Here is a 24,402-nt window from a genome sequence, read left to right on the forward strand (position 1 = left end):
TATCCCCTCCTTCCATTATTCCCAGGTAATTGTATCCAGTCTCATCTATCTGTTTGATGTTGCTCCCATCTGGTAGCTTTATCCCTTCAGTCCTTGTTACTTTGCCCTTTTGTATGTTGACTAAGGCGCATGTTTCTATTCCAAACTCCATCCTGATGTCCCCAGATTACCAATCCTTTACGTCTGGATTAGGGTATCTATTCCCTTGATGCTCTTACCATACAGCTTGATGTCGTCCATGAACATCAGATGGTTAATTCTGTTGCCTCTTTTCTTGAGTTGGTACCTGGCATCCATCTTCTGCAGTACTTTTGTCATGGGAATCATGGCTACTACGAAGAGTAGTGGGGACAGTGAGTCTCCCTGGAAGATCCCTCTCCTGATATTAACCTCTGCTAGTCTTATTCCAGAGCTTGTAGTATTGTATTTCCAGTTGCACATTGTATTTTTGAGGAAAGCTGATGGTGTTTTCCTCTGCCCCATATATTTTCAGGCATTCTATTAGCCATGTGTGTGGTATCATGTCGAAGGCTTTCTTATGGTCTATCCATGCCATGCTTGGGTTGGTTTTCCTTCTACTGTTCTTCATTACTATTTTGTCTATCAGGAGCTGGTCTTTTGTGCCCCTACACTTCCTTCTGCAGCCTTTCTGTTGGTGGGGGATGGTGTTTGTTTCCTCTAGGTAGTTGTATAACCTTTCACTGATGACCTGTTAGTAACTTCCACATTATTGTAGGCAGGTGATAGCCCTTTAGTTTACTGGTTATATTTCCCTTACTCTTGTCTTTTTGTACTAAGGATGTTCTTCCTGTGGTCATCCATTTGGGTGCATGGTGATTTGAGATACAATGCTGGAGTTGTTCTGCTATTCGTGGGTGTAGGGCCTTGAAGTTTTTGAGCCAGTATCCATGGACTTCATCGGGACCTGGGGCTTTCCAGATTGGCATTTTCTTTAGTTGGTGTCTGACTGTGTCTGTCGTGATCTCTGTGAATCTTTGTTTTATTCTCCCCTGTTTTCTCTTCCTTGACTTCCTGGAGCCATGTTGCATGTTTGTTGTGTGATACCGGATTGCTCCATATGTTTTCCCAGAGTCTCTTACTTGGTTCGGCTTCAGGAATTTCTTGGTGTTGTCTTCCCTCTTAGTTGGCTGTATAGTCTTTTCTGGTTAGTACCGAATAGTTTGTTCTGTTGGATCCCTTATTCCTATTATTATTATTATTATTATTATTATTATTATTATTATTACTGGAGAAAGAAGCCCACAGTTATATATGAGTACATATATTTAAAAATAAATCTGTATATTCCAGGCTGCTACCTCTAGTAGTCGACCGAACATAGAATTCAAGTAGACATTCTTGCATCCATATTTTTCCCAACCGAAGGTTTAGACCCGGAAGTTAGCTACGGATGAGAGAGAGAGAGAGAGTTTAGCATTAATTAGAGTGAGGTCTATAAAGAGTTATCGTCAGAGAGGCGCATCTGTCGCCTATGACGGAAACGAACCTGGAACAGAAATAGTTCCATATTCTCGTCGAAGTTTACTGGAATCCAGTATAGTAGCCTAGAGTGGCCAAGTCGCAATACACCGCAGCTGTTATTGCTACCACCAACGCTACTGCTGCTGCTACTACTACTATTAGTAGTACTCCCGTAGTAGTGTAGGGATTGTAACCTGATTCACTCTTAACTCGAAAAAGCAGAGGGTATTTATTTGTGTTCTAAGGCTGATGGAGTCGAAATTATGAACTATTTTGGACAAGTCTTCATAAACGCATTGCTAACGCACGCATGTACACACACAGACACACACACGCACACCACAAATGCACAAACACACACGTGTACGAAAGGACACACGAACCCACTTACTCCCAAACGAGAGAGAGAGAGAGAGTGAGAGAGAGAGAGGATAAAAGCAAGACCTGCAAAATCTCATGGCAACACTCCACGAGAGAGAGAGAGAGAGAGAGAGAGATTTTGGCACCAGAATCAACACCTTTATGTTGATCAAGCAGGCACACGCGCGCGTAATCTCTCTGGCACCGGGGGTAAATGTCAGATGGGCGACGACACACACACACACACACGCGCACACAGAATCGGAGAATCTTGTGGGCTATATATCATGTTTTGTGTCCCGGGGAGGTGAGCGGGGGGTGGGGTGGTTGGAGGGAGCTCTCTCGCACGCACGTGTATACGTACGCCTTGGTGCTATAGCTGTTACAGGTATTTTGCTTTGGTAAGTGAGTGGAAGTATATAAATATATATATATATATATAATATATATATATATATATATATATATATATATATATAGTATATATATAAAATGTTTGATTTATGAATGGAACAAACTAATTGTTGATTATTATTGGGAAAACTACTATAGTAGACAAAGTAGATATGGATGAATTCAAATAAAAAAATGCAAAAAAAAAAAAAAGAGAAAAACATTTATACCAGTAACTACGAAGTTTACCCATTTGCTAAATAAAGATAACTGCCCATCGATAGAAGAAAAACGGCGTGGAAGCTCATTCAAACAGGCAGGCAAGCCAAGGCCATGTTTGGGACAAGCAGAAACACGCGCAATCAAGCAAGCAGACGCCAAACAAATTTCGCGTGCAAGCTGCTGACCCCAAACGTCGGGATTCGTCTTTGAATCTCTGTGTCAGATCGATCATTATGATTCTCCCCTCCCCTGATTTATTTAAGGGAAAGGAAGAGGTTGATTCGTACCCCGAAACACGTGCTCCGTGTATACCCCTTTCTCTCTCTCTCTCTCTCTCGCTCTCTCTCTCTCTCTCTCTCTCTTCTCTCTCTCTTTCTTGACTCGTCGCTTATACGCAGCGTCATGTACTCAGCCCCGTCCAACTTGGGCGGGTACGATTTGCTAGCCACAGCTACCAACCCCCTCTCCCTCTTTCTACCAACCCCCTCCCTCACCACCACCACCACCAGGTTTTGGGGGTCCTCGATGGGGAGGGACCTGTGTTAAGATTATGTCTCTGGAGAAGACCACTAATGTGCTACCTATAGTACATTCACATTAACCGTGCATCTGATGTCTAGGCCGGTCCTTTACGAAGCTCCTGATTGGCTGTTGATAAGCCAAACACGGGGCTGGAAACTCTTCTCACTGTTCACATGGGTAGGATCTATGTTCTACCTCTCCTGAGGATACACCTTCCAAAAAGTATATATATATATATATCATATATATCTATATATATATATATATATATATTCAATGTTAGTTTTATTTCAAAAATTATAATAATCTATAATAATAATAATAATAATAATAATAATACTAAGGTAATAATAATAATAATAATAATACAGCAGAAAGACATTCAGCCACTAAATATCAAGAACTTAAAAATCACGCAAAAAGATCAAAATAAAACCTTAATAATACGTATACAATCACGAAACAGCCCCCAATATTAAGAAGATGCGCACATATGCACCGCTTCTGCGCGCACGCGCGATACGTCAAGTTAAGTGCGAGGAATCTCAAACGTCTGTCTGTGTGTATGGGTGGGTCTCTAGAAATAGCTGTTTTGCCCGTGACTTAGAATTCAAAACGGTCCGTCGTATTTCAGCGTCGATTCGAATAAATAAATAATTGCATATACGTGAATTTATGCTAGTCGTTCCGTTTGTAGATGTCAGTTATAAACTATGAATTCATATATATCTTATTTTTCGTTTTACCCCAGGATTTTCATTATATATATGTATATATATGTATAACTGAATCACGAAAGTTAGGGACGTGATAAATCCATAAATAAAGATATATGCCACGAAGGAAAAATAAACGAAGGAGGATCTGCGAGACCTTTCGACGTTAGTAAAGGACGTTTAACGTCGAAAGGTCTCGCAGATACTCCTTCGTTTATTTTTCCTTCGTGGCATATATCTTTATTTATGTATATATAATATATATATATATATATATATATATATATATTATACAAATATATGTATATATTATATATACACCAATATATATATATGTATATATGTATACTTAAAAATCACCGTTAGATGCCACGTGACTTCATTATTATAAGCGAATACCACAGGGAATTCATTAGGCAGACAGTCCGTACCAAGCGCTTTCACCTTATATTGGGCATCGTGCCTCATGATATATATATATATATATATATATATATATATTATATTATATATATATTTATATATATATATATATATATAATATATAAATAATATTATTATATATACACAGGGGTGTCTATAAAGTTCCAGTACCATTACAAGCATAAATTACTTGTAATGGTACTGGGACTTTATGGACACCATATTATGTATATATATATATATATATTATATATATATATATATATATATATATATATATATCTATATATATATATATTATATATATATAATAACAAAAAACATTCGATGTTAAAATTGCTCTTGGAGACATGTATTTTTAAAAATCAGTGTGAGAAATTAACTATTTTACAAATTGGGTCCGAAACTTGAAGGTCCTTTTGGAGTTATTGAGGAAAAGACAGGAAACAGATTTGTAGTCTTAGATGAAAAGACAGGTCGGTCGAAATTAACTCATATATCTAAACAGAAAAGGGTTGGTTGCAGTAACCAATCAAGTAACATCGCGCAGTTGCATTTTTTTTCAGATTTTGCAAATTGATGACGAAATGTGATTAATGAGTTTAATGTATGGTTTTTTCTCTTTCATTTCTTCTACTATTTTTCTTATTATGCGCAAAACTTCGCGATATTATTATTAGTTACTGTAACCAACTCTTTTCAGTTTAGATATATGAGTTAATTTCGACCGACCTGTCGTTTTATCTAAGACTGCAAATCTTTGTGAAAGGACTTTCTAACATAGGTTTGTGGAAGGATTTTCTAACATAGGTTTGTGAAAGGATTTTCTAACATAGGTTTGTGGAAAGATTTTCTAACATAGCAGCTCCTCCAACAGATGTATTGCGGGAGGACATTCAATTTCATTGGGGGGAAACCCCAGACTGAGAGTTAATGAATCTCTCATTTTTGAAATTTCCAGATTTCAGCAAACCATTCACATTAGTGACTGTTGCCAGTCAGGAGGGTATAGGTGCTTGCCTTATGCAAAATTTTGATAGGAAATTCAATCCCATAGCGTTTTATTGCAGGAAGTTTAGGACAAAGGACAGCCATAGTATCAAGTTTGGTTCATTTTAAAATGCTACTGATGGGGAATAAAGTAGAAGTCCTTGCAGACCACAAACCATTATTGGATCTTTTTAAAATAAACCCGATTTGTCACCTATAAGAGCTCGATGGTTCTTAACTATGAGGGACTTTGATGCAAAGCTCAAATATATAGAAGGCAAATTAAATGTAGTCGCGGATGCCCTTAGTAGAAATTTTTATGATACGGAAGGATCTCAAGTTACGCTAGTTACTATACTCTGTTTTTTTTCCATCTGTCCATCCGCCTGTGGTGTTTTTGTATGGTAACACTGCGTCCCGGGCTTTAAATAGTTACGCTATGTGTAAGTTTTAGGTAAATAAAAGGATATCTGGGTGTACATTTGCAACTGAAAAGTGTTTTAATAATTTAATGTATGCGAATTACACGGTTAATATTCGAAATAGGATATTGTTATTATTGTTGAATGTAAGCTGAATGTAACTATCTAAAGCCCGGGACGCGGTGTTACCATACGCAAACACCACAGGCGGGTGGACAGATGAAAAAAAACGAGTATAGTGATTCTATCCAATGAGTCTCTTAGAGCAAAGGCAGGATGAAGATGAAATTTTGGCAGATGCAAAAGCGTTTCTTAGAGGGGAATCAGTAAGGAAAGGTTATAAGTGACCTTTTTCGGGTTTAGCATTAGAAAGTAATCTGTTGGTCAGGAAAATTAAATATAAATTAAGGACTAGTGAAAGTAAAGGAGACACCACGAAACACAGATCGTAATTCCGAAAGTCCTAATATATATATATATTATATATATATATATATATATATACCTATATATATATATATATATATATAAATTATGATATATATATATATATATATATATATATATATATATATATATATATAATATATATATACATCTGTATGTGTTTGCGTTCAAGTGCGTATGTGCACGTTTGTTTTTTGTACGTGACATCAAAGCCTTGGCATGAAACACCAGGAGTTTGCTATTAATTGCTTTCTGACCTCCCCTCTGAACTAGCCCAGGCCCGAGGAAACAGAGGAAGCTCAAAAAAGGAAGGAAGAACGGTGTAGCTTGAAAGAACGCATGGAAAGCAGAGACAAGAGGAAAATTTCAGAGCCAGGCCGTAGGAGGAAAGGAGGTCATCTCTGTGGCGATTTCCATAGAGCAATTGTGAGGAAAGGAGGCCAGTCGGGTGTTACAGGGTCGCCTAATAGCAAGCTCAACGAGGCATTGGCCAAAGTAGTATCTGTAGATAAAGAAAGAGTTACCGAACGGCCTATCGAGAGAAAGGACGCAAAAGGACCTAGGGAAACATAGAAGGTGGCAAATGAGTTCCAGAGCTTGGTGGTGTACTGATAAGGTCGAGATCTGGTTATCAACACGAATGGAAACACAGAAGGTGGGGGATGAGCTCCAGAGCTTGGTGGTGTATTGAAGAAGTCGAGTTCTGATTATCAACACAAATGGAAACACAGAAGAAATTAGCAACACGAATGGAAACACAGAAGGTGGAAGATGAGTTGCAGATCTTGTTGGTGAATTGAAGAAGTCGAGTTCTGGTTATCAACACGAATGATGAGAAGTTAAATATTCGAGAAAGAATGAGAATAGGAGACATGAAACAGCGAAGGAGATTGAAAAAATAAAAACGTGAGATTAAGAATAAGCGTGATATAACACTTGACACACGTAAGAAAAGCTTCCTCCCCCGCCCCCACCCCTAGAAAAAACATACACATGCACCTGTGCATATAAAAAAAAACACCTTAGAGTCAAAGGTGTGCATTCTAACAAACACACACACACACACACACACACACCCTTACCGTAAGAGTGAGCCTTATACTACTGCTTGTGTTCCTGTATACGGAGAAGGTGTTTGAGGCCTCAGGACGAGAGCCCAGACAAGCAAACAAACTTTAAGGCAAAGAAAAAAAAATCGGATGCTAGCCGACTGCTTTCTGAATACACTCGGTCACCATTGTATGGGAGTGAGTGCCAGAAGTTGACGAGAGAGAGAGAGAGAGAGAGAGAGAGAGAGAGAGAGAGAGAGAGAGGAAGGGGGCAGCTTTAAAATAACCTGAATGCACTCGGTCAAAGGTGCATACGGAAAGGGGGCTCTGAAGAGCCCGATCTCCTCTGCTCTTATTTCGTCTAAGTGTGAAGAAGAGAGAGAGAGAGAGAGAGAGAGAGAGAGAGAGAGAGAGAGAGAGAGAGAGAGGAGGGGTGGGAGTGGGGTAGGAAGAAGGGGGGGAACAGGAGAGAAAGGAAGAAAGCCCTGCTTCTAATAGTATATAAGGTATCAGCGACCAAACGCATTTGAGAAAACGTCTTTTCGTCGACTCGTCGAAATAACCACCTGGAAAAATTCGCGTCGAAAGGTCGTGACCCCGAATGGTGGAGGGACGATGTGACTCGTGGTGACCTTGCGGGGCGAAAGGTCGAGAGAGAGAGAGAGAGTGAGAGAGGGAGTATACTAAAATATTAATACAGAATATTGACCATCTCCAAATATTGCCAAGTGTGACCTCTTGAAAACAAAAAACGTCCCGAGAGAGAGAGAGAGAGAGAGAGAGAGAGATTCTATAGGTAGAGGCAGGTATTATATAGGCGTCCCTCTGCATCCAAAAGAAACAAGCATCTATGGGAGGTGGTAAAGGGGGTTGTGTGGGGGGGGTATGTTGTGGTGGGGGAGGGGGTGTAGAGAGAGAGAGAGAATGGGGTGTGAGGGGGGAGGGAGGGGGAAGCGCCTTACTTACAAAGACGCGCATCTGAGCGTGCTTACCGAACATGCACGCACACGTGATTGCATATACACACAAACCCGTCGGAGTATAAGTACTCCGGAGGCGGAGGAGGTGGTGGAGGAGGAGGAGGAAGAGGAGGAGGAGGTGGAGGAGGAGGAGGAGGAGGAGGTAGTACTGTTGCTAACGGGGAGAGGCTGATCAATAAAGGCCCCGCCAAGCTATCCCGCGTACCTGCCTAGCAACAGAAGACCGCCAGCAGGAGTTGAGGCAAGCAGCGGCAGAAGGAGGAGGAGGAGGAGGAGGAGGAGGTTGAGGCACCACCAGAAGGGGGAGGAGGTTAAGGTTGAGGTTGAGGTAGAGGAGGCTGAGGCATCAGCAGCAGGGAGCAGCAAGACGATGAGGAGTAAGGTTGAAGTCGGCAGAATAAGTAAAGAGGGTCTCGCGAGGTTGAGGAGAAGGTTGAGGCCGAGACGGCGGGCGGAGAATGAGGTTGAGGATCGCGACGAAAAAGAGCAACTAGAATCACAAGAGGAATAGGAGCACGAAGAGAGGAAGAAAGAAAGAAAGAAAGAAGGAGTTAGTAGAGAAGAGAAGGTGAAGCTGGAAGAAGACTGGAAAAATGGGCCTGGAATAAGAGAGAGAGATTTTCTATGAGACATAACAATTCTCGCTATCCTCCTCCTCCTCCTCCTCCTCCTTCTTCTGTTTATCCTTTTATCTCTATTTACCTCTTCGCAGTAAAAACCTCTGGAACGAATCCTTTTCAGAATTTTGCATCCTACTTTCTGCTCCATATCTAACCGTGTTTTTTTTTTTATTAATCAGTTTACTGTGTACTGGATCTTATATGTAAATGTGTGTGTGTGTGTTTATATTGGTACTGACGCGTGCTTTTTGTATGCATACGTATCAAAATGGGGATGGAAAAATTGAGTGAATGCTGGCAAGTTTTTGCATTTTATATCCAAAACCTTTTGCAGACTGATAAATATATATATATATATATATATATATATATATATATATATATATATATATATATATATATCTATATATATATATATATATATATATATATATACGTATATATATATATATATATTATTTAGTTCTCATATATAGCATATTTTGCTCTGTTTTTTCCCAGACATGCGTATTTTGTTGCGTGGAAACTTCCTTTAAACATGATAGATTAAAAGGGATTATTATCATTGCAGAAGTTAGGACACAGGGGGCCTGCCCATTTATGTGGACACTCGTTTATGCCAACATGGCATCACGACGAAGGAAGGACCAGAGGTCGATCCTAGGGCGTGGGTCTGGGAGAGAGAGAGAGAGAGAGAGAGAGCAGATTTAACCTCCGTGTTCTTCAAAATCTAGTGCGTCAATGATGACCCTATCGGTGAATTATAAAGTACTTGGAAGTTAGTCGATTGTTGTGGGAATACATTAGGTGTTGAAAGGAATGTATTTATATATATATATATATATATATATATATATATATATATATGTGTGTGTGTGTGTGTGTGTGTGTGTGTGTGCGTATGTATGTACACAAATGTAATATATATCTTTATGCATGTATCACTTGGCGTATTGTCAACTTGCGTTTAATATGGGCTTCCGGATCACCTATTAGCAATTACTACTTTGTATTTGCATCGACGGCAGTTCTGTAAATATATATATAATATACGTATGTGTGTGTTTTTGTGTGTGTGTATGTGTGTGTCTGTAATCGTTTTGTGCCTTGCATGGTTCAGCGAACTTCGACTTTAATATTCGTACTCTGCAGTTGGTTTGAAAACTCTCTCTCTCTCTCTCTCTCTCTCTCTCGTCTCTCTATCTCTCTCTCATCTCTCTCTCTCTCTCTCTCTGTAAACGTATTTGCATTAATGGAGCCTATCTTCTATTATCGAGATTAGATAAAATATTTTATTATTATTATTACTATTATTATTATTATTATTATTATTATTATTATTATTATTATTATTATTATTATTATTATTATGAATTTTGCTCCATTTATTCATTCATAAAATAGGCAACGTTGAACTGGAAGTCTAACAAAAACTCCTAAAAGACTGTTCATGTGGTAATTATCACCTACAATGGCTGTGATTTAGGAATTAGTCCCCGCTTCTCGAGAGAGTGATTATGTCGATGTAGATTCTATCTGGATATAACACAAGGTCACGTCGGCTTGTACCAAGAGTTGCAAATTAGGGTTTGTAGGATCCCGTATTACTCACTGCTCACTTTAATTTCAAAATAATAATAATAATAATAATAATAAATAATTAATAATGAATAAAATTAATAATATTTAATAAATAATTTTTATATTATTAATAATAATAATAATAAATAATAATAAGAATAATATACTAATAATAATAATAATAATTAATAATTAATATATAATTAATAAGAATAATATTAATTAATAATAATAATGTGAAAAAGAGGTAATTGTTGGATCAAGAGTCAGTCAGTTAAATCATTTCTTTTTTTTTTCTTTGAATAGGGGAATTTGATAAATATATGGGGTAATATAATATATGTATAATATATGTATATATATATATGTATATATATATATATATTATATTATATAATATATATATATATATATATATATATATGTATATATATATATATATATATATATATATATATATATATAGATATATATATATATATATTATATATATATATATATATATATATATATATATATAAAGCTTGCAACAATATGAATATTTCTCTTACCTCAAATCTTGAAGCTGAATTTAGAATGACAACTATGAACAGCAAAAAAATCTCGGGAAATTCTACAGACCAAATCTTTGTAACTTTTCATACCTAGATGATAATTTCCCGATATTGCGTCCTGCTCATATTCCCTGAATAATATTTATATAATATTATATATGCATAACTATACATACGTATTATAAGCATACATATACATATATCATATATACGTATCAAATGTGCTCATAATCAAACACGTACATGTATGCATATATTGATAGTGACTCACGAAGACTTTCTAAAATTAATTTTCACAGTAATCTCTCTCTCTCTCTCTCTCTCTCTCTCTCTCTCTCCATTTCCTTTAGCGATGCTGGCATGAGACTCAGAAGGAGGCGCTGAAGGGGGATATACTTTTGAGGGTCCTGCCAACGGGTCCTGATTCATCCCATCTCCCCCACCCCCCCACCCCCACTGGTGGGTCAGAGGGGCGTCTCCTTCAGGATGATGAGTTGGAAGACGGGTGTAAGGTCATCCTAATATATATATATATATATATATATATATATATATAATATATATATGTATATGTATGTATGTATGTATGTATGTATGTATTGATCTTCTCTTTCTCTCTCTCTCCACTTTCGACTGCACTCATAACAGTCGGCTTATCTCACCTGGAACAAACACCACTGCTTAAGCCAATAGATGTATGTACTACTCACGGGCTACTCGTCAATGCGAAAAAATCCATCATGCTGTCTTGAGACCAGCTCAGGTCACTATTGAAAATATAAAGCCGTTAGTGCTTTAAGACCCGCTTAAGCTAACACTTGGATTATAAATACACATTGTTATATAAAGCCGTGAGTGGTTTCAACTGTTGGATAATGGATAGTTGAAGTAGGTAGTAGGGGTAAAAGGTAGAAATAGCGGTACAGAAACGCCAGTGTTAATAAAATAGTACGGCCAGTCTTCATAATGGCAATGTTTGTTGTAAATTGAATTATGTTTCAGTCCATTATAAGCTGGCTATACTCGGATATGAGCTAATGGCCGATAATGGCTGTTAATTACCCGTAATGGGGGGCGGGGGCGAGGACCCTCGAACCACGGGCGATTATTAGCGATACATATTCTACTTCAGCAGAGATCACACCCGGTACTCTAATGGGATTATCTCAAACTCATTTAAGCCCTGGGTAGCTGGCCAGTAAATTAGCTGCAAATATGCCCCCTCCTCCTCCTCCTCCTCCTCCTCCTCCTCCTCCTCCAATCATGGAATTAATGTAATTGCTCAAAGTGCCTGCGCTAATGACCGCCGCATCATCGGGTTGACGATCGTTACGATCACGCTGGAAAAGCGCTCGAAAATCCTCCTCGCCTTTGCTGGAATCGCGTGGGAGATCTTCCAGGGCGTCTGGATGGAGCTCTTTGAAGCGTCTGGCTGCTGATGGCTGATTGAAGAGGTCAGCGTTTTCAGTTCGCCACACTCGTATCATACTCTGTCTTTTCTGTTTTACATGGTCACTATTTCCTTTCAACCGTTCTCACGGCCATTAATGACCTTCTGGAATTGAAAGGATGCCGTTTCCAGCACCCGGTTCCATTCCCATCACTTTCTTCTCTACGTGGGATGGCTGCTGTTTCCAGGGATCCGGTTCCAGACCCATCATTTTCTACTCTGTTTTGGAAGGCTACTGTTTCATGTGATCCTCCAGTGATCCTGTTCCAGACCTATCTTTATCTTCGCTTCCTTTTCCATTCCCATCATTTTCTTCTCTGTTTTGAAAGGCTATAAGTTTCCAGTGATCCGGTTCCAGGCCCATCTTTGTCTTTGCTATTTCGAGAGGTAACGGTTTCCAATGATCCAGTTCCAGACATATTTTTGTCTTTGCTATTTCCGAAGGCTACTGTTTCCATTGATCCTGTTCCAGACCTATCTTTATCTTCGCTTCCGGTTCCAGCCCATCATTTTCTTCTCTGTTTCGGAAGGTTACTGTTTCCAGTGATCCGGTTCTAGACCCATCTTTGCCTTTGCTATTTCGGGAGGCAACTGTTTCCAGTGATCCTGTTCCAGACCTATCTTTATCTTCGCTCCCGGTTCCAGACCCATCATTTCCTTCTCTGTTTTTTGAAGGCTACTGTTTCCCATGATGATCAGGTTCAGAGCCCATTTCGGTTTGCTATTGCTATGCTTTGAAGGGCTACTGTTACTAATGATCCGGTCCAGACCCATCATTTTCTTTGCTGTTTCGGAGGCGACTGTTTTTCCAATGATCCTTGTTCCAGACCCATTATTCTTTGTCTTTGCTATTTTCCGAGAGCTACTGTTTCCAGTGATCGGTCTTTTTCTTTCGCTATGCTTGAAGTCGTACTGTTTCAATGATCCTTTCCAGACCCATCTATTTCTCCCTCTCTGTTTGGAAGCCTGCTGTGTTTCCAGTAATCCATACCCATTCTTTTTCCTTACATTTTCATCCGTTTTCCAGACCATCTTTTCCTTGTCTTTGCTATTTTGGGTAAGGCAAACTGTTTCCAGTGATCAGTTCCGATTTTCGATCCATCATTTTCTTTTCCATGTGTGATGGCTGCTGTTTCCAGTATCCGTTCCAGGCCGCTCTTTGCCTTTGCTATTTCAGGAGTAACTGCTTCCAATGATCCATTCCAGACTATTTTTGTCTTTGCTATTTCGAAGGCCTACTGTTTCCATTGATCCTGTTCCCGAGACCTATCTTTATCTTCGCTTCCCGTTTCCTGCCCATCATTTTTCTTCTTCTCTGTTTCGAAGGTACTGTTTCCAGTGATTTCCGGTTCTCGACCCATCCTTGCCTTTGCTATTTCGGGAGTCCTGTTTTCCAATGATCCTGTTCCAGACCATCTTATCTTCGCTCCCGGTTCCAGACCCATCATTTCCTTCCTTTTTGGAAGGCTACTGTTTCCATGATCAGGTTCAGGCCCCATCTTTAGCTTTTGCTATGCTTGAAGGCTCTGTTACTATTATCCGGTTCCAGACCCATCATTTTCTTTGCTGTTTCGGGAGGCTAATGTTTCCAATGATCCAGTTCCAGACCCATTATTGTCTTTACTATTTCCGAAGGCTAATGTTTCCAATGATCCGGTCTTTTTCTTTGCTATGCTTGAAGGCTACTGTTTCCAATGATCCTTTTCCAGACCCATCTATTTCTTCTCTGTTTTGGAAGCCTGCTGTTTCCAGTAATCCATACCCATCTTTTTCCTTACTATTTTCATCCGGTTCCAGACCCATCTTTGTCTTTGCTATTTTGGGAAGCAACTGTTTCCAGTGATCCAGTTCCGGATCCATCTTTTTCTTCTCTATGTGTGATGGCTGCTGTTTCCAGTATCCGGTTCCAGGCCCATCTTTGCCTTTGCTATTTCAGGAGGTAACTGTTTTCAATGATCCAGTTCCAGACATATTTTTGTCTTTGCTATTTCCGAAGGCTACTGTTTCCATTGATCCTGTTCCAGACCTATCTTTATCTTCGCTTCCGGTTCCTGCCCATCATTTTCTTCTCTGTTTCGGAAGGTTACTGTTTCCAGTGATCCGGTTCTAGACCCATCTTTGCCTTTGCTATTTCGGGAGGCAACTGTTTCCAGTGATCCTGTTCCAGACCTATCTTTATCTTCGCTCCCGGTTCCAGACCCATCATTTCCTTCTCTGTTTTGGAAGGCTACTGTTTCCAGTGATCAGGTTCCAGGCCCATCTTTGCTTTTGCTATGCTTGAAGGCTACTGTTACTAATGATCCGGTTCCAGACCCATCATTTTCTTTGCTGTTTCGGAAGGCTACTGTTTCCAATGATCCAGTTCCAGACCCATTATTGTCTTTGCTATTTCCGAAGGCTACTGTTTCCAGTGATCCGGTCTTTTTCTTTGCTATGCTTGAAGGCTACTGTTTCCAATGATCCTTTTCCAGACCCATCTATTTCTTCTCTGTTTTGGAAGCCTGCTGTTTCCAGTAATTCATACCCATCTTTTTCCTTACTATTTTCATCCGGTTCCAGACCCATCTTTGTCTTTGCTATTTTGGGAAGCAACTGTTTCCAGTGATCCAGTTCCGGATCCATCTTTTTCTTCTCTATGTGTGATGGCTGCTGTTTCCAGTATCCGGTTCCAGGCCCATCTTTGCCTTTGCTATTTCAGGAGGTAACTGTTTCCAATGATCCAGTTCCAGACATATTGTGGTCTTTGCTATTTATTTTCCGAAGGCTACTTTTGTTTCCATTGATCCTGTTCCAGGACCTATCTTTATCTTCGCTTCCGGTTCCTGCCATCATTTTTTCCTTCTCTGTTTCTCGGCAAAAGGTTACTGTTTCCAGTGATCCGGTTTCTAGACCCCATCTTTGCCTTTGCTATTTCGGGAGGCAACTGGTTTCCAGTGATCCTGTTTCCCAGACCGCTATCTTTAAATCTTCGCTCCTGGTTCCAGACCCATCATTTTCTTCTCTGTTTTGGAAGGCTACTGTTTCCAGTGATCAGGTTCCAGGCCCATCTTTGCCTTTGCTATTTCCGGAGGCAACTGTTTCCACTGACCCGGTTCCATACCTATCTTTTTTTTCTTTGCTATGCTTGAAGGTTATAGCTTCCAGGGATCTGGTTTCCATTCCGTCTTTTCTTTGCCATTTGGGTGGGCCATTGTTTCCAGCGATCCTGTTCCATATACGCAAAGGCTGCTGTTTCCAGTAATCCGTTCCAGACCACCCCCCACCCCCCTCTCTTTCTTCGCTACTTTGGAAAGGCTACTTATTCCAGTATCCGATCTTCTCCTTGCCTTCGCGTATATTCAGGAGGTATACATGCATACATACATCAAAATAATGGGTACCAAAACCAAAACCCTCGAAAATACACGTCACGATATATTCAAAACAGTGAAAAAAAAATATGATGACGCTGGTGAATAAGGAGATGACGGACACACAAATGAACTTTCATGGTTGGGAAATAAAAAAAAAAAAACCCATTCATAGACGGAGAATAATAATCACTATTGATCAGTCTTCTTAGGCCAGACGGCCCCGAGGAGGGGAACGGGTTTGTTTGAAGCGGTATTTTAGACGGTGATCTGATTTTTAGGTGGAGGTGGGGGGGGGGGGGGGGGTGGGGGGGGGGGGGGGACGCCGTCCCCTTAGGGGACTTCACTTCCCAAATTTTAATCCGAAATGAGACGAAAGTCGTCGTTCGGATTCGATGTCTCCATTGTTCTTAATTGATCGTGTGATTTCTGACGTTGCAGCCTCCACGGTCATGCATATCACTGGATGATACGACGGGGACCTTCGGTCTTGTGATGCCAGTTTACGTTGAATGAATCATCATCATCATCATCAGAAAGGGTCGTTATTTTCAATCTAGTTGTCAAATTTGAAGCAATTCTTATGGCTTTATTAATAAGTGAATGGAATAACAATTTAATAATAATTAATATATATATATATATATATATATATATATATATATTATATATATATATATATATATCATAAATAAAGTTATAATGAGTTATCTGTAGATGAGAAGATGGTCTGAAGATAAACTTGTCTTTTTAGTCTTCTGTGGGAGAAAACTGTTGAGATGGCTAAAGAGATAGAGAGAATTTTTGTCTGAGTTTTGTAGTGCATAATGTTCCCTTAAGGCAATACTATCGCTATCCCTTTCTCTCTCTGTAAAGCTAGAGAGAGAGAGAGAGAGAGAGAGAGAGAGAGAGAGAGAGAGAGAGAGAATATGATTCCTTCCGGACAATACACAATATTTCAATCCCCCCTAGAAAAAAAAAAAAAAAAGGCAAAAACATTTAGAATTCTTTCCTATTTGAAACTTAAAAAGGATAGAGAGACCTCCCAAAAGGGGAGGAGTGGGGTTAGAGGGGTGGGAATCCACCTTTGTCGTAAGACTCTTCTATCGGATATTTCAGGCTGACGTTGGTTGTCCCCGCCCCTCTCCCCCCCCCCCCCCCCCCCTCCCCGTTTCCCCCCCCCCCCCCTCATTCATCCCGCCCCCCCCCCCCCCCACCCCCCCCCCCCCCCCCCACACCCCCCCACCACACTCTCAATTCTGTCATCTTTTGTGCACTGTCAATGCTTCCGACCTCGATCGTATATATATAATAGTATATATATATATATATATATATAATATATATATATATAGATATATATATATATATAATATATATATATTTGCCCACAGAAGCCATTGTGGGAATGTCAGTAGGGATTGTTGTGCCAGTCTCCCTTATGGAAGTGAAATGTGGATGTTCAATGAGACTGAGAGACTTCATTTAAAGGTTGAAGCTGTCGGTTGAGATGCCTCGTTTGCAGGGTTCGTGGGCCATTACAAGAATTGAAGTGGGTGAAAATGTGGAGATATATACTATATACAGTAGATTCACATCACCCGTGCTTCTGATAATGTCTAGGCCAGTCCTTTACGACTTTCCTGAATGGCTGTTGATAAGCCAGTCACAGGGCTGGAAACTCTCAGTCTCTCTCTGAGAGTTAACATAGGCAGTGTGTATGTTCCAACTCTCCTGAGGAATACGTCTTTCAAAAGTATCCGTCAAAGGAGGTGGAACATACATGTCGCCTATGTGAACTCTCTCGAAAGACTGAGGGGAGTTTCCTTCCAGCCCCGTGATTGGCTTATCAACAGCCAATCAGGAGCGTCGTGATGTGAATCTACTATAGGATTTACTCGAAGGTTTGTGGGAGACGATAAATTGCTGAAGAGTTTAGAGAATAGAACAGAATATATATATATAATTTAGGCCAAATGCCAAGCACTGGGACCTTTGAGGTCATTCAGCGCTGAAACGGATATTGAGAGTAAGAAAGGTTTGAAAAGTGTCATGGGTGGAAAACCTCAAAAGTATTGCACTATGAATCAGTTGATGAAAAGAAGGTGGAAACTAAGATGGAAGAAAGAGACCATGAACGAAGGTACAGTAAAAAGGAGCAGAAGGCACGCTGTAAAGAACCTTAAAAGTCATGCGTTGGGTGCACAGCATAGGTTGCACTGATGATGCTAACGCCCCCCTCGCCAAACCCCTCCCCACAAGCGGTGTGAAGAGTTCCATTATCATCCATAAGTGCAGGTTAAGTAGAACTGTTTCTTGAACTGCAGATGTTTGTGGACATCAACAACCCGTGCTGACTGGCCCAACCAACTCCCCCCCCCCCCCCCCCACCCCCAACCCCCATTTATCCGGGCCCTGGGGACCAGCGCTGCGTATGTCTAGGCCCTTCCCATTGGTAGGTTTCGAGAATGAGATATACTGACTCAATATAATCAGACAATGAAAACTAAGAATCACCAAGCATATAATTAAATCTGGACCCCTTCCCATTGGTAGGTTTCGAGAATGATACGTGTATACTGACTCAATATAATCAGACAATGAAAACTAAGAATTACCAATCATACAATTAAATCTACAGGTAGTATATTTAGGCTGCAACGCGGTAAGCAAGGGCGTCGTCACTGAGCTCGACCCCTATATATAAAGCCTCGCATTGTCGGGGCGTGAAAACGAAACAGAAACAACGGACGGAGACACAAACACCTTTGATTTTCGTCGTCAGACAAACAAGTGATTTATCATGTAACCGAGTTTGACCCCTGTAGGGGAGTGAGAGAGAGATAGAGAGAGGGTGAGAGAGGGTGAGGAGGAGGTGGTGGTGGTGTAGGTAGAGATAAAGAAGTGCTCTCTTTTTCTGTTCTCAAAACAGCTATACCGACAGTCAGCCAGGCCAGACAACGGGACCTTTAGCTTATATTATTTTCCCGCTTTGAAGTTGAGATCGAAGCGGCCACGGATCCATAGACGAAGTTCCGAGAAGAACGATGATTGGTAGGACGCAGAGACGCACGACATTTGACATTCGGACGAACCCAAACAGCGTCTCACAAATATGTCGTGTCGAAAGTCGTCCACACACACACACACACACCACTCGTCCGACTAATCTGGGGACATTTGAGGGCTTTAGCCAACAACGGATGCTTTTTCCTTCGATGTCTCTGATTCAAAGGATGGGAAAAAAGGTATAGAAACGCCATCACTTCATTGACAACGCGGAGCCATGAACGGACGCCTATACGGGGAAGGGATCATCATTCTGTTTATCGGGAATCCACAAATACTTAGCCTTTTATTTTTTTATTTTTTATTTTTTCGTCCCATTTAAAGCGTTGTTGGGTGGGGAGTCTGTGGGCGTTCTCTCTTAACACTTCTGAGTGCCAATATTGGCACAGGACCATTTTTCTCTTTTTCTTATTAAATTCAGTGGGAACTATACAGCTTTCTCTCTCTTGATCCGTCTGCATCTGTCAGTCAGGATGTCTGTCCCGCCTGTTGTTTGAGATTAAGCTGGCCTTATGCCAGCACGGGCTCCTGCTCATAGAGCAGCCCGTAATCATCACACCACCTGTTACTCTGTTGAAGGAATTTCAGTCAAATGTGGTCTGCACAAAAACACCGCATTTGATGATGTGCATCTGATGATGTCTGGGCCAGTCCCTTAACGATGCTCCTGATTGGCTGTTGATAAGCCAATCACAGGGCTGGGAACTCTCAGTATCTCTTTCTCTCGAGAGTTCACATAGGCAGGATGTAGTATGTCCCACCTCTCCTGAGGGATACTTTTGAAAGGTGTATATATATTCATCCAAGTACATTATCTTAAGTTTCTATTAAGCTATTTTTCATTTTACATTTCTTGTATTTTCAGACTGAGTGACAAAGTTAGATACAGCCATAGCTAATGACTCAGAGGAAATCAGATGGATTGACCGAATCCGGGCTATAACCTTCAGAGAGGCCAGGGATGCTGGCACATCCTTCATTTCACATTCCTGGATAACTAAATACATTAAAAGAGATGAATCCTTCGTTAAAAGAAACTGGAACAAAAATCCATATGACTGTCATCGCAAAAAGAGTGAGAATCTTGGAAGGCCTGAAGTCCTTTCTCAGGAGTCAAAAGACATCATAGCTAAGGCATAAGGTGGACCAAGAAAGTCTTTACGTAAAATGGTGCTTGAACTAGAAACAAAAAGAGGAAAGAAGAGAAGTTATAGTGCTATATATCATGAGTTGAAAAAATCTGGTATCAAGCCATTTCATGTTATTAGCAAGCCCAACATCATTCAGCAACAGAGAAAAGACCGTGCATGGTTTTGTGGTTCATTTCTTAAAGATTGGGATGAAGCTGACTTTCTCCATGTTGCCGCATCAGATGAATTCTTCATTTACACAGTTAGGAAACCAAATCATAAAAATTACATCGTTTGGGCTGCAAAGTTGGATGATATCAGTAATGACGTGTGCTATCGCCAAGTTGTGAAATTTCCTGAATGTTTGGGAATTTTTCTCTGTTTCACAGCCAAACGGTTAATGTGGATCAACATAGAAAAAGGACAGTCATGGAATGGCGAAAACTTCAGAGAAACTGTGCTTACTGGTGGAGTATTTCCTTTCCTCAAAGATCCTGAAAATGTGTTATCTGTTGAAGAAGTCACATTTTTGCATGATAAGGCACCGTGTTTCAAGGCTCTTCAGACACAGGGGCTGCTTCGAAACAGTGGTATTGATTTCTTCTCGTCAAGTGAATTTCCAGGTAGCTCCCCTGACCTTAATGTATGTGAAAGCATTGGTAGTATCTTAAAGGACCGTGCTGAAATGCGCACAGTGAACTACGATGGTATACTAAGCCTCGACGACCTGGAAGAGAGGTGACCAAAGCGCTCAGGGAAATGGAGTTTGAGTCTCAGCTCTTTTGCAATTTGCTGAAATCATACCCCTCAAGAACGCAGGCTGAGGTACAGGCAGATGGAGGCCACACAAAATATTAAATACTCAGAGAGAAACTTCAATAAATACCTGTTCTGAATTACTTTTGTTTTTGTCCATATCAAGTTCCACATTGGCCGAGTGCATTTTGCGCTCGGCTACCAATCTGGTGGTCCGTAGTTCGATTCTCGGCTCGGCCAATAAGGAACCAGAGGAATTAATTTCTGGTGATAGAAATTTTTTTCTTGATACAATGTGGTTCGGATCCCACAATCAGCTGTAGGTCCCATTGCAAGGTAACCAATTGCTTCCTAGTCACGTAAAAATATCTAATCCTTCGGGCCAGCCTTAGTAGAGCTGTCAATCAGCTCAGTGGTCTGGTAAAACTAAGATATACTTAACTTAACTTTGTCCATATCAATTTTAGTTTATGCTGTAGAGGGGGTCCTCTAATTTCGAAACACCCTGTATATAAATATACAGGGTATCCATAAAGTCCCAGTACCATTACAAGTATTTATTGCTCAGAATGGTACTGGGACTTTATAGACACCCTGTATATATACATATATATGTGTGGAGGGGGGGGGGGGAGGCGCGCCCGCAACCCCAAATAGTTCTCAGGTTAATAAAGCGCCAGCAATGTATAATAAATTGCGTAATTGTTTACGAATTATCGTAACGCAACCACTGTGCTCGTATTTCGAGATTGACCCGGCTCTCAAAAAAGGATTTGCTCTGAAATGAAAACTGTAAATTGTAAGCAATCACCTCCCAACCCCCACCCCTACCCACACCCCCATCCCCCCAAACAACCCCCCCATCCACCCCCCACCCCCACCCCCCTTAGGGGGAAAACAGGAGTAATTACAAATATTCTTCGGCGTTTTCCGCAGCTCCGAGCGGCCTATGCCGACCGACCCACCACCTCTCCTGGACCGACCGAGGCAATAATATAATTCTGTTTTGGGGGGTGCGACGCCAGTCCGCCCAGGGATTGATTGATTGATTATGAAGCGCGGACGAGCTTCAAATGGAATGTAATTATAAATATATATGTATATGTGAGGCCTTTTAAAAAGCCTGGCCTGAGAAGGAAGAATCCGCTCCGTCATTATTTGATCGACAACACTGTTCGGGATAATGTCATTTATTGTCGGTGAAATTGCAATACGGTGTTGGGATGGAGTTTTTTTTTTCTTTTTTGGGGGAGGGGGGGTGTGGGGGTGTGGGGTAGGGTCACTGGGTATCCCTCTCTCACTCCTATATCTATTTGTCTATCTGTCTGTCTGTGTTTGATTTTGAGAGAGAGAGAGAGAGATCGCTACGTATTTCAAAGACATATCTTTTATTCGGGCCGTTCGATGTCTTTAGCATCACTCATGGCCAGTTTACAAAATCACTTTCATTTGGTAAAGAAGGTTGTAATATCTCATTTTTTATTTATTTATTTATTTATTTATTTATTTATTTATTTATTTTTGTAGCAGAGCAGTATCGTTCAAATATAAGTTTCCCCACCTTGGATTATTTTTCTTAGTGATTGTGTCAAACTATTTTTTTTTTTATATAGAAGTTCCTTCACCAATAGAAATGAGAAACGAGGAAGACTGATGCTCCGGGGATGGTGGGTGGTGGGTGGGGTTGTGTATGTGGGGGGGGGGGGGTGTGGGTAAGGGGTGCGTGGAGGAAGGGTAGGAGTGTTTGGGAGAGTTCCAGCGACGGCATCTCTGAACCTTCTAATTCGTCCAGGGCCCCCTATCTCCTCCTCCTCCTCCCCTGCTCCCTCCTTCGGCGTCGGTAACCGACGTCCTTGGAATTCTCAAGTAGATTATGTTATGTATTCTTGTGTTGAGGCTTCGACGACGAGGAGGAGGAGGAGGAGGAGGAAGACGACGTCCCCTCCCATCCCCTCGTTTCCCCTCTCAGCCCCCTCCTTGCCCCCTTCCCACCTCCCTCTTTTATGGGGTCTCTTTCTCTTAGCCATTCCTGATGTTGCACCTTAGTCCTGGTCGCATCCTGGCTTCTTCTGCACCTTCAGGATAAAGGCTTCCGAGTCCCTCTCTCTTCATCCGCAAAGGATAAGGCCCTTTTGAAGTTCCCCACAAAGAAAAGGTCCCTTTTGAAGTTCCCCACAAAGAAAAGGTCCCTTTTGAAGTTCCCCACAAAGAGTAAGGGCGTTTTTTAAGTTCTTTTTTAGTCCCCCACAAAGAGTGAGGGCCCCTTTTAAGTCCCCAATAAAGAATGAGGGCCCCTTTTAAGTCCCCAATAAAGAATGAGGGCCATTTTTAAGTCCCCCACAAAGAACGAGGGCCTTTTGTAAGTCCTTCACAAAGAGTAAGGGCCCTTTTTAAGTCCCCAACAAGACTGAAGGCCGGTTTCAAGTCCCCCTCAAAGAGTAAGGTCCCTTTTAAGTCCTCCACAAAAAAATGAGGGCCCTTTTTAAGTTCCCAACAAAGAAAATGGCTCTTTTTAAGTCTGCCACAAAGAATGAGGCCCTTTTTAAGTCCCCCACAAAAATTAAGGTCTTTGTAAGTCCCTCACAAAGAGGAAGGGCCCTTTTTGAGTCCCCCACAAAGAGTAAGGCCCTTTTTAAGTAGATGGCATGATGCATGCTTATAAGAGTAGAAGTAGCATGATAGGTATTGTGAGGGAAGAGGTAGAACGATGGGTGTTGCGAGGAAATGGGTAGCTGGAATGGTGTTATAAGAGGGATAGGGATTCTCTGCTTCAGCTGAAGGAGTCACTAGGGATTCTCTTTTTAAGCTGAAGAATCACAAGCCAAAGTAATATCTAAAGAAGAGAGCCTCTTTACTTCAGCTGAAGAAATCCCTAGCCAAAATAAAAGAGAAAGAACAGAGCCTTTCTACTTCAGCTGAAGAAATCACCAGCCAAAATAATATCGGAAGAAAAAGGAAACGAGAAGCCTCTCAGTGGCTTAGAAAATGAGGACCTAGAGAGGAGATGAAGGCTGGGACATTGATCGGACAAGCTGGCCTTTGATTCAATCCAGACTAAAGGTGAGACATCCAGAATACGAGGTCAGTATTCCTTGCAGGGACAGGTGACGCCGTCGTAAAGCTAAAGTAGGAGGGTTTAGAATTCGGACCTCTATATCATATATATATATATATATATATATATATATATATATATATATATATATATATATATATATATATAATCTAATAAAAGGAGCCCATAAAAACACCAAAATGTAGAGAGAAAAGTACTATATTTCAGAGACTGCTGTCTCTCTCTTAGGTATATGAATGAGAAAAGTTTACAGAAAAGGTGGTATTTATACCAAGAGATTCGTCCACAAGTAAGCCAATTTAGGTCACCCCCGCTGATAATCTTCCTTTAATCTTCTTAAGCGTTGGTTGAATGAACACTGCGTCGACGATGTCCGATGTCCAATTCCCTTTTGAGATGTTCATACCTGCTTCTCTTTTATTAAGGCCGATTCCATCATTTGACTCTTGTACCGGCAGTTGCTGCTATAAATTACACGTGACATATTCCAGTTTATTCTATGGTTATGTCATTTATATGGTTGAAAATAGCCGAGTTCTGTTGTCCATACCTAACTGACCGTTTGTGTTGTATTAATCTCTGGGGAAGTGATTTACCTGTAAATCCGATGTAAGATTGGTCACAGTCCTGGCATGGATCTCATATACCCCAGAGTCTTTGGGCGATGTCTTTTGTTGGACGTTAATCAGGGGATTTGGCTAAGGTATTTGGTAGGTAAATGCAAAAGGGTTGGATTTCCCAGGGTGTGAGTTACTCTCTTAATCGTCTCCAGGTGGGGAATTTTTATTTTATTGTTGGGTGTGTCTCTGG

This window comes from Macrobrachium nipponense, chromosome 25 (assembly GCF_015104395.2).
Source record: "Macrobrachium nipponense isolate FS-2020 chromosome 25, ASM1510439v2, whole genome shotgun sequence".
NCBI classification, from domain to species: Eukaryota; Metazoa; Arthropoda; class Malacostraca; order Decapoda; family Palaemonidae; genus Macrobrachium; species Macrobrachium nipponense.